Source organism: Elephantulus edwardii, unplaced genomic scaffold, assembly GCF_000299155.1.
Source record: "Elephantulus edwardii isolate Elephantulus edwardi_28Jun2011 unplaced genomic scaffold, EleEdw1.0 scaffold00268, whole genome shotgun sequence".
Lineage (NCBI taxonomy): Eukaryota > Metazoa > Chordata > Mammalia > Macroscelidea > Macroscelididae > Elephantulus > Elephantulus edwardii.
Genome location: NW_006400018.1, coordinates 790,276 through 802,204, shown reverse-complemented (window position 1 = coordinate 802,204; position 11,929 = coordinate 790,276).

Genomic DNA, 11,929 nt, shown 5'->3' with positions numbered 1-11,929 from the left:
TGTATAAATCACTGTGACTCAGACTTAAGGTTCACTGCCATGGAATGATGCGACATTACTGTTTTGGAGGGGAAACAGAAGGAAAAGGATCAAGCAATTGGTGAAGATACTGAATGAACCTAGTACGGCTGTCACAGGTATATGGGGATTAAAGATTTTCAATCATACATTTGGGGGAAATGTCAAGTTGTGTAAAGTTCAAGGCTTTGGTGAAAGAGCCAAGCAAAACTAGCCAGAGGCTGCCTTTTGACGGTGGTTCTGCCTTCAACATCCGGCACTTTTTCTCAGCCCGTTAGTGAAATCCAGGTTAGATTGGACCGTGGTTGAGATTAAGCTAATAAATTCAGTGAATTCTGTAAAAATACACTAAACTGTTTCTAAAAATCCTTTGCACAAAAATTATTAGGCAACCACTGTATGTGTTACTGTTGTTTGCCATCAAGTCAGAACCGACCCATAGCTAACCCTCCAGCAGGTTTTCAGAGATAGTTATTCATACAGGAGAAGATTACCTAACCTTCCAGAGTCGGACAGCTGGTAGATTCACACCAAGTGCTTTCAGGACTGCAGGCCAGCTTCTTACCTGCTTTTGAGATTAAATAATGCTTGCCATCGAGATAGGTGATCGCATATCACAGTGTGCTCAGCACAGTCTGTTTACGTGGTTGTCCGGGCATCCCCTCCAGTTAGTATCTCCTTATCACCAGTCCTTTGCAAAGCTCCAAAGGAACAACACTGGGGCTTTTAAGCTGTGGTGTTGGAGAAGAGTGCTGAATATCAAACAGACAGGTCTCAGAGAAAGAGCAGCCAGAGTGCTTCTTGGAGGTAAAGAGGGTGTTGCTATGAGAGGCTAATTCATTAGGAAGAGATTTCATGCTTGAAAAGGTGGAGAGTCAGCAAAAAAGTAGAAGACCCCAACGAAATGGACTGATACGTAGCCCAAAGACATCCATTTTTTTTTTGTCAGTCCTATTTATTGTCCATTAATTAACCAACACTGTCCTGGACGTGCTCACCAAGTTGTGCCAAGAAATCTGGAGGACAACCACCTGGCCAACTGACTGGAAGAGATCTATATTTGTTCCCATTCCAAAGAAAGTTGATCAGACAGAACGCAGAAATTATTGAACAATCACTATCACATGCAAGCAAGATTCTGCTGAAAAATTACCCAAAAAAGACTGAAACAGCACATAAACAGAGAACTGCCAGAATTGCAGGCTGGGTTTAGCAGACTCCGTGGTACTAGGGATATTGTAGCTAATGTCAGATGGATCTTGGCTGAAAGCAGGGAATACCAGAGGAATGGCTATCTGTGTTTCATCAACTATGCAAAGGCATTTGACTGTGTGGATCACAACAAACTGTGGCTAACTCTTAGAATGGGAATCCCAGAACACTTGATCATGCTTATGTGAAATCTATACTTGGACCAGGAGGCAGTGGTCAGACCAGAGCAAGGAAACACTGCATGGTTCAAAACCGGGAAGGGTTAAGCCAGGGATGTGTCCTATCTCCATACCTTTTCAATCTACATGCAGAACAGATCATCTGGGAGGCTGGGCTCTATGAGGAAAAATGTGGCATCAGGTTTGGAGGAAAACTCATCAACAATCTGCATTATGCAGATGACACAATCCTACTTGCTGAAACTGAGGAGGACCTGAAGCATTTGCTGAAAAAGTTCAAGGACTGCAACTTTCACTATAGATTGAAGTTCAACATCAAGAAAACAAAGAATCTCACCACTGGGCTGATTGGCAGCATCATGATAGATGGCTGAAGAGATTGAGATTGTAAACAGCTTCAGTTTGTTTGGCTCCACAATCAACACTTTTGGTACCAGCAACCAGGAAATGAAAAGACAAATTGCATTAGCTGCTGTCTGAAGAAGTACTGAAAAGCAATGATGTCAGTCTGGAGACTAAGGTGCACCTGATCCAGGCCAAAGTCTTTGCAGTTACTGTATCAGAAAGCTGGAAAATGGCTAGGGGTTATAGAAGGAGAAGTGATGCCTTTGAGCTGTGGTGCTGGAGTATTGAATATACACTGTGGATGGCCAGGAGAACCCAAAGTTTCATCCTAGAGAGAATAAAATCAGCCTGCTCCTAGAAGGAAAGAATTTTGAAGCTTCGTCTGATATACCTTGGATGTTTGCAAGGATGTCTTTGGAGAAGGACATCATGCTTAGAAGGGTAGAGGGACAGCACGAGAGAGGAAGACCCTGGATGAGATGGATTGATTCAGTGGCTGGCGTAATTGGGGTAGGTGTATCAGAGACAATAAGATTGGCACAGGATAGAGCAGGGTATAGGTTTGTTGTACGTAGGATCACTATGAGTTGCAGGGGACTTGATGACATATAATAACAACATTCATTGTCCAGCTCTTTGACTTAGAGCAAGTGACTGAAAAGACCATGGTCTGAATCAGATACACCTATGTCCTCCAACTGACGTTATTGTTCCTCAATCATTTGGAGGTGTCTCTGACTGCAGATATTCCCAGTGCAATACGTTTCCTGATCTCTTGACTGCTAGTATCCAGGATGTTAATTTTGGATCCAAGTAAGAGGAAATCATTGACAGTTTCCATCTTTTTTCCATCTGTCCGTCCAGTAGTGAGATTTTTTGTTTTCTTAATATTGAGATGTAATCCATATTGAAAGCTGTATCCTTTGGTTTTCTGCAACAAGTACATCAAGTCCTCCTGACTTTCAGCAAGCAAGGTTGTGTCATCTGCATAAGCAGGTCATTGACGAATCTTCCTCCCATCCAGATGCCACATTGTTCTTCATAGAATCTAGCTTTTTGAATAATTGGCTTAGCATACAAATTAAATTGGTATGGAGAGAGGATACAACCCTGTTGCACATTTTTCCCAATTTTAAACCATGTAGTCATGTTCCTCTTCTCTGTTTGCACAACAGCCTCTTGGTTTAGGTATAGGCTTGAGCACAGTTAAGTGTTCTGAGATTCCCATTCTTCTCAGTGTTAGCCATAATTTGCCTAATGAATGATGCATAAATAGACATTCTTTTGGTATTCTTTGCTTTCGGCTAAATAGTCATCTAACATTAACAGTGATATCCCTGGAACCCTGTCCTCTTCTAAATCCAGCTTGAACTTGTGGTGGTTCTCTGTCTATGTACTGTTCTAGACTCTTTTGAATGATCTTCAGCAATGATTGCTTGCACGTGATATTAATAATATTAATCAATAATTTCTGCATGCTATTGGATGACTTTTCACGGGAACAGGAGCAAATATGTATCTCTTCCACTCAGCCAACCACACAAATGCCCTCCAAATTTCTGATAAAAACTGGTGAACATGCCCAGGGATATATCTTAGTTGAAACACACCAACTGGTGTCCTATTGATTCCTGAGGTCTTTTTTTTTTTGCCAATGACTCCAGTGCACCTTGAACTTTTTGCTTCATTACAGTTGGCTCTTGATTATATGGTGTTTTCTGAGAGATTCCAGTGTCAGCTAATTCTTCTGGGCACAGAGATTCTGTGTATTGCTCCCATCTTCTTTTGATGCCTTCTAGATTTTGTGCATATATTTTGCAGTATTACACCTCAAGATTCAAACTTTTCAGTCCTTTCATGTTGAGAAATGCTGAGCAAGGTGTTCCCTTTCTATTTCCTGACTCCAGTTCTTTGCACATTCAATTATAATACATTGTCTTCTTGAGCTGCCCTTTGAAATACCTATTCAGCTCTTTTGTTCAGCATCTCTTTCTTTTATTTTGGTTTCTTGACACTCTAATGAAATTTTCAGAGTCTATTCTGAGGCTCAATGTCAAGAAGACAAAGATTCTCACCACTGGACCAATTGGTAGCATCAGGATGGATGGCGAAGAGATTGAGATAATTCACAGCTTCAGTTTGCTCGGCTCCACGGTCAACACTCTTGGCACCAGCAGCCATGAAATAAAAAAATGTATCACAATGGGAAAGTCTGCTGTTAGGGACCTCTCTACTGAAGAGCAATGGTGTCTCTCTGGAGACTAAGGTGTACCTGATACAGGCTATGGTCTTCGCAATCACTTGTTATGCATCAGAGAGTTGGACAATGACTAGGCAGGATAGAAGGAGAATTGATGCCTTTTGATCTGTGGTGCTGGAGAAGAGTATTGAATGTACCATGGACTGCCAAGAAAACAAACAGATTCATCCTAGAGAGGGTTAAACGAGGCTGCTCCTTGGAGGCAAGGATTCTGGGGCTTTGTCTGACATACTTTGGACATGTTGTAAGGAGGGACAGGTCCTTGGAGAGGGACATCATGCTGGGTAGAGGGACAGTGCAGGAGGGGATGGGTGTGTCAAAGGCAGTGCAATTGGCACAGGATAGAGCAGGGTTTAGGGCTGTTGTACATAGGGTTGCTATGAGTCGCAGGCGACTCGACGGCACATAACAACAACATTCTGACATCCATTTTGGATTCCCTACCCCCTCTGTCTGTCGTCTTCTTTTTCTCTGTGCATAGAAGATATCCTTGATGTCGTCCCACAACTCATCTGGTTTTTGATCATAGGAGTTCAATGCTTCAAGACTATTTTTAAGATGACTTAAATTCTGGTGGGATAGATTCAAGATCACAGTTTGATTCTTGTGGATATGTTTTCATTTTCTTCAGCCTCGATTTGAATCTGTAGCTGTCATTGTTGTTAGGTGCCAATGAGTTCAGTATGACTCTTAGCGACACTATGAGCAACAGATCTGAACATTGTCCTATCGTATGCCATCCTCAGAAGCTCTGGTGCACTCAAGCACATCATAGCAATCATCATGTCAATCCACCTGGTTGAGGGTGATTCTCTCTTTCACTGTCCTCCCACCTTTTCACGCATAACATCTCTGTCTAAGGAATAGTCTCTCCAAGCAACATGACAGAAGTATGTGAGATGAAGCTTCACCATCCTTAAACTTGAAGATGAGATGACAGTCTGTTCCAGTCAGCATTTGCCTGGATTTGACTGCTGGTAGTGAGTTTCAGGTGAAGTTCTTGTGTAAAGTGTATTTTTGAAAAAAGGCATTTGTGGTAATTAAATCATTGAACACATACAATTTTATTATCCTATTTCTAGCCTCATTTCTGTCACCACGTCTGTACCTTCTGCCTACCATTTCTTCTTCATTGTTTCCAATTTTGCATTTCAATTTCCAATTATCATTAACATATCTTGATTGTATGGTCAATTTACAACCACAAAATTTGGAAAAATCTTCAATATTCTATTTGGCTTTAAGCTGTAAAAGCATATACTTGAATATAGTCATATTAACAGGTCTTTCTTGTATGCATATGGATAATATCCTATTACTCACAACATTGTACTTCAGGATAGAACTTGAAAATATCTTTTAAACTTTTAATGCAACAATGTTCTTCTGTTTTTAATTCCTACCATAGTCAAGTATGTACTTAGTTATCTGATTAAGAGGCCAAAGCCAATTCATCTCATCTCACTAATGCCTAGAATGTTCATGCATTACATTTCATTTTTCACAGATTCTGGGTTTCCAACATTCATACTCTGTACCCTCCAACTACTAATGTTTGTTTCTCCTTATAGTGATTCACTTCCTATCTGGGCTCTACCTCTAATGCCATAACTGCATTCCTCTATTGGTCATTTAGTTTCAGAGGCCTGCTATTTTAAGAAGTGGATGGATAATCCTGCTTCCTCGTCTGACTTAACCTGAAAGTTCCACTAAAGCCTACCTGCCATGGATGACCCTTATGACATTTGATCGACCAGTGGCATAGCTCTCAGCATTATAGCAACCCGTATGTTACCTCAGTACAGCAAACTGACAGACAAGTGCTGCACTAATAAGAGCAATAATAAATAAGAAAGAATATGGGAACTTAATCTAGCAAGCAATTAGTAATAAATACACAGATTATTTCCCCACTATAATGAACTGACAGTGAACACTACCTGATTTAAAATTAAAAAATCTGGATGTTAGGGTTGTAGCCTCTCTCCACATTGACTCAATTTTTGTGCTGAGCAAATTATTCAAGAAGATGAACTCTGAAGAAGAATGTGGCTTCAGGATTGGAAGAAGATTCATCAATAACTTATGCTATACAGATGACACTACCTTGCTGAATGTGAGGAAGAGTTAGAGCACTTGTTGAAGAAAATAAAAGAATACAGTATTCAATCTGGATCACGTAACAACATCAAGAAAACAAGAATTCTCACTACTGGACTGATAGGCAAACATCACAATAGATGGAGAAAAGATTGAAACTGTTGATAGCTTCCTCTTACTTGGATGCACAATCAACACCTTTGTACCAGCAGTCAAGAGATCAGGAGAGGCATTGTACTGAGAAAGTCTGCAGTGAGAGATTTCTCCAAATTATTGAGGAGCAATGAAGTCAGTTTGAGGACACAGGTGCGCCAGATTCAAACCATGGTCTTTTCAGTCATTTGCTATGCATCTGATGGTTAGACAGTGAATAATGAGGGCAGAAGAACTGATGTCTTTAAGCTGTGTTATTGGCTAAGAGTAGTGACTACACTATGGAATGCCAGAAGAATAAATAAATATGTCTTGGAAAGAGTGCAGCCAGTATGCTTCTTAAAGGCAAAGATGATAAAACTTTGCTTCACATACTTTGGGCATGTTGCTAGAAGAAGCTATGCCTTGGAGAAAGTCATCATCCTTGGAAAGGTGGAGGGTCAGCAAAGGAGAAGATTCTCAACAAAATTGAGTGACTCAGAAACTGTAATGATGAACTCGAGTATGTCAGAGTATGTCAATATGGCACAGGAGAAGACAGAGCTCCTATCTGTTGTTCATAGATTTACTATGGGTCATATTCAACTCAATGGGATCTAACAATAAGCAACCACTTTCTATACATCTGAGAAGTGGACAATGAAGACGGACGACAGAAGAAGAATCAATGCCTTTGAGCTTGGTATTGGAGAAGAGCACGGAATAGCCCATGGACTGCAAAAAGAACAACCATTTATCTTGGATAAAGTGCATTCAGAGTGTTCCTTGGAGGCAAGAATGGTGAAGGTTTACCTTAAGTACTTTGGGCATTTTGTTGTTGTTAGGTGCCATCGAAGTAAGTATGAATTATAATGACCCTATGAGATCTGAAACCTGCCCTATCTTGTGCCATCCTAATAATTTCTGATATACTAGACTCCGTTGCTGCAGTCCCTGAATCAATTCATCTCATTGAGGGTCTTCATCACTTTTGCCAGTCTGCAACCTTTCCAAGCCTGATGTCCCTCTCCAAGAAATAATTTCTCTTAAACAAATGCCCAAATTATGTGAGTCAAAGCTTTGTCATTTTTTTTCTCCAAGCAGCATTTTGACTACACTTTTCCCAAAACATACCTATTTCATCTTTTGGCAGTCCATGGGACATTTAGTACTCTTCTCAAGCACCACAGCTCAAAGGTATTTATTTTTCTTCTATCATCCTTATTCATTGTACAGTTCTCAATGCTTAGAAAGTGATTGTTGATTGTTAGATGACATCAAGCTGAATTTGACCCACAGAGAACCTATGAAAAACAGATCTGAACTCTGTCCTCTCCTGTGCCATCCTTACAATCTCTGACAATCTTCTGTCATCCTTCTTCATTGTCCAGCCCTCAGAGGCACCATAAATGATCAAAAAGTCAGGACTTGAATCAGGTATAACATACTTACTTCTCAATAATTTGGAGAATTCCCTGACAGCAGACTTTCCCAATATAATAAGTCTCCTGATTAGCTGACTGCTGGTACCAGGTACGTAGACCGTGGATCTAAGTAACATGAAATCATTGACAATTTGAATCTTTTCTCCATCTATCATGTTGTTGCCTGAGGATTTTTGTGTTCTTGATGTTGAAAACACTCACCTACTCCATTCAACAAATATCTCCCACTATCAAGCCTTCTAGGCTTCTTTGATTCCAAACGCCTCAAGCTGCTGCCAGTTTCTTATGCTGCAGCCCGTTTCTCTTGAGTTTAGGAGTCTGTAAGTCCAAATACCAGGTACTAGTATTAGGGATATTGAGCTTTTCCAGGGATTCTTTCCACAAATGTAGTCTATCTTATTCCTATGCTTACCATCAGGTAAAATCTATTTGTATAGCCTGCGTTTGTATTCTTCATAAAAGGTATTTGCAATGAATCAGTCATTGAATGTGTAGAATTCTATCATTCTACCTCCAGCCTCATTCTCTCACCGAGTCCATGTTTTTTATTTTATTTTATTATTTTTGTGTGCGTGTACCCTCAAATCAGATCGACTGGTACAGGAGGAGATTGTCCCTCCTTCCCCGGCAGAGCATCTGGTGGATTTGAACCGTGCCCCTCTGGGATTGTAGTTGCAGCTTCTTGCCACTAGGCCACCAGAGCTCCCCTAAGTCCATGTTTTGTAGCTACTGATCCTTCTTCCCTGTTCCCAACTTTTGTGTTCTAGTTGCCCATTATTCTCAATGCATTTTGATTGCATGTTCAATCGATTTCTGACTGCAAAAGTTGGTAGAAATCTTCCATATTCTCCTCTTTGGCTCTAGTGGTCGGTGCATATGTTTGAATGATAGTGGTATTCACTGGACTTCCTTGTATGCGTATGGATATTATCCTGTTGCCCACCACATTGTATTTCATGATGGATCTAGAAATGACTTTTTAAATTATGAAATCAACCCCATTTTTTTTTTCTCTCACCTTTTCATCCCAGGCGTAGTAGATCATATGATCATCTGATTAAAAATGTTCCATGCCAAGCCATCTCACCTTGACAATATCTAGTATGTCAATAATTATGCGTTCCATTTCTTTCTTAACAATGTCCAATTTTCCTACATTCACGTTTCTCACATTCCACTTTCCAATCACTAGTGTCTGCTTACAGCTGTTTCTCCTTCTTTGTGTTTCCATATTTGAGATCTCAGTCTCAGTTGCCATGTCTGCTAGTTTAAGTGTGTTCTATTGTACATAGGTTTTTCGAAGACCTGTTATTTCAGAAGTGAATGGCCAATCCTTCTTCCTAGTCTGTCCTTCAATACGGATTGAAACTCAACATTAAGACAACAAAGATTCTCACCACTGGTCCAATTGGCAACATCAGTATGGATGGTGAAGAGACTGAGATAGTTAACAATTTTAGTTTGCTTGGCTCCATAGTCAACACTCCTATTTCTAGCAGCCAGAAAATCAAGAGACAAATTGCATTGGAAAAGTGAGCTGTCAGGGACCTCTCCAGAGTACTGAAGAAGAGCAATGACATCAGGCTGGAGACTAAGGTGCGCCTTATCCTAGTTATAGTTTTTGCTGTTGTGTGTTATGCATCAGAAAGCTGGATGGGGACTAGGGATGATAGAAAGAGAATTGATGCCTTTGAGCTGTGGTGCTGGAGAAGAGTGTTGAATATACCATGGACTGCTAGGAGAACAAACAGGTTTGTCCTGGAGAGGGTGAAATTGGCTGCTCCTTGAAGTCAAGGATTCTGAAGCTTCATCTGACATACTCTGGGCATGTTGCAAGGAGGGATCAATCCTTGGAGAGGGACATCATATTTAGGAGGGTAGAGGGACAGCACAGGAGAGGAAGACCCTCAATGAGATGGATCGATTCAGTGATTGGGGTAGTGGGAGTAGGTGTGTCAGAGACATTGAAGTTGGCACAGGACAGAGCAGGGTTTAGGGCTCTTGTACATAGGGTCACTATGAGTCGCAAGTGACTCGATGGCACATAACAACAACAACAACAACAGTCTTAAGGAAGGCTTCCTATGATGAAATGTAGTCCATATTGAAGGCTGTAGGCTGAACTTCTGCAAGTGTTTCAAATCCTCCTCACTTTCAGCATGTGGGTTTGTATCATCTGCATAATACAGCTTACTGGTGAGTCGTCCTCACATACTTCTTCACAGAGATTTCTCATATCAGAATGTCTTCATGATATTCTAATATCACATTCTTCTTCATAGAGTTCAACTTTTCAAATTATTTTCTTAACATACACAATAAATAGGAATGGAGAAAGGATACAACCCTGATGCACAGTTTTCTTAAATTTAAACCATGCAGTGTCTCCTTACTCTGTTTAGAAAATAACTTCTTTGTCTAGGTTTAGGTTTTCCTTGAGCATAATTTAGTGTCTAGGATTCTCACGCTTCTCAAGCTAGCCATAATTTGTTGTGATCCACAGAGTCATAGCTGTTGCATAGTTAATAAAGCACAAATAGACAATCTTCTGGAATTCTCTGCTTTCAGGCAGGATCCATCTGATATTAGCAACAATGTCCATGGTTCCATGGTTTCTCATAAATCCAGCTTTTAATCCTGGAAGGTCCATGTCAATGTACTATTTTAGCTTCATTTGGATGATCTACAACATTTTGATTGCATGTGGTATTAATGATATTGCTTGATAATTTCCACTTTCTGTTGGATCACCTTTTTTTTTTTAGAATGGAAATAAATATGGATATCTTCCAGACAATTGGACAGCTAGCTATCCTCCAAATTTTCTGGCATAGACTGATGAGCACACAAGGCTTTGATCTGTTAGTTAAAAAATGCCAGTTAGGATGAATGTAGCATGCTGTTAGGTAGGATTATTCCTTGTAAAGATGCAGGGTCAGCAACAGAGAGGAAGGCCCTTAATGAGACAGACTGATACAATGACTACAGAAATGAACCTAAGTATTTTGATGATTAGGATGGCACAGAACAGGGTTCAGATCTGTTGTTCATAGAGTTGATATGAGTCATACTTGACTCAACAGTACCAAACAACAATTACAACAACAATCAACAACTCCTAGAAAGCTCTGGTGACTCGGTGTTAAGAAGTCGTGTGGCCAATCCAAAGACACATGGTTCAAACTCACCTGCCACTCTGCAGGCGAAAGGTGGGCAATTATTCTCATGAGATTTATTGCCTTTGAAAACTCATTAGAGAGTCAATTTTGAGTCTGTACTTCACATAATGTTACAATGTCAACAGTATAGACACAGAAGAATGCTTGCTTTTTTCCTACTTTCTGAATTACACTTAGTGCGTTATGTAAGATCTCTTTTGGGAAGAGAAAGAATTAAAAAAGAGAAATTGACTTTGTGGTGTTCCTACATCTGGCTATAAAAATTCTCACTTGCAAACCAGGATCTTTTAGGTGCACTGGTTGTGCACAGCAAGGAATAGATACTATCAGATGAATGAACAAACCATGGAAGGTGAAGATAACAGAACCTCTTTAGTGCTGGGCGTATGGAGCAAGATGTGGGGGATTGGTTGTTTTGTCGGTTTGTTTGTTTTTTTTAATATAATGAGTAAGAACCCCTGAAGGAATCTATGTTCCATCAAGTATCAGGAAACGTTTACAATGCCAAGATGAGGCAAAGCCTCATTAAACTTGTGTAAGGAAATAGTCTCCATTTCCTTGTAAACGTCCTTCATAGACCTTGGAATACAGGATAACAACATGTACAGTTGCACAAAAGCACGCATGAACTGACACTCTCTTCTTCCTAAATCCTATTTTTCTTGGCAATATGTGATCCAGCGATATGCAGAGGGGAAAAGAATGTTACAAGCAATACAGAGAGCAAATATTCTATTCATGGGTAGTTAAAATTTACCAGCTTCTCTAGTTCTCTCATCTATTTCCTTTTCTTAAAGCTGAGCCAATTTTGTTTTCTTGTTCCTTTGGTTTGTGTTTGACACTAGATAGGTGTTCTATCACATAGGCTATTTGCTCCTCCTCTTCCTATACAGTATAGTTGCTTTCTCCTTGTTGTTGTTAAGCATCATGAGCCTTTACTTGCAAAAACTCAAAGTCATTGTCATTTGGTCAAAACCAACTCATAGCTGACTCTCCAGTGAGTTGGGTTTTGGTTTTTTAAAAAAGGTATTTATTTTTATTGAGATTTTAATGAAAGTT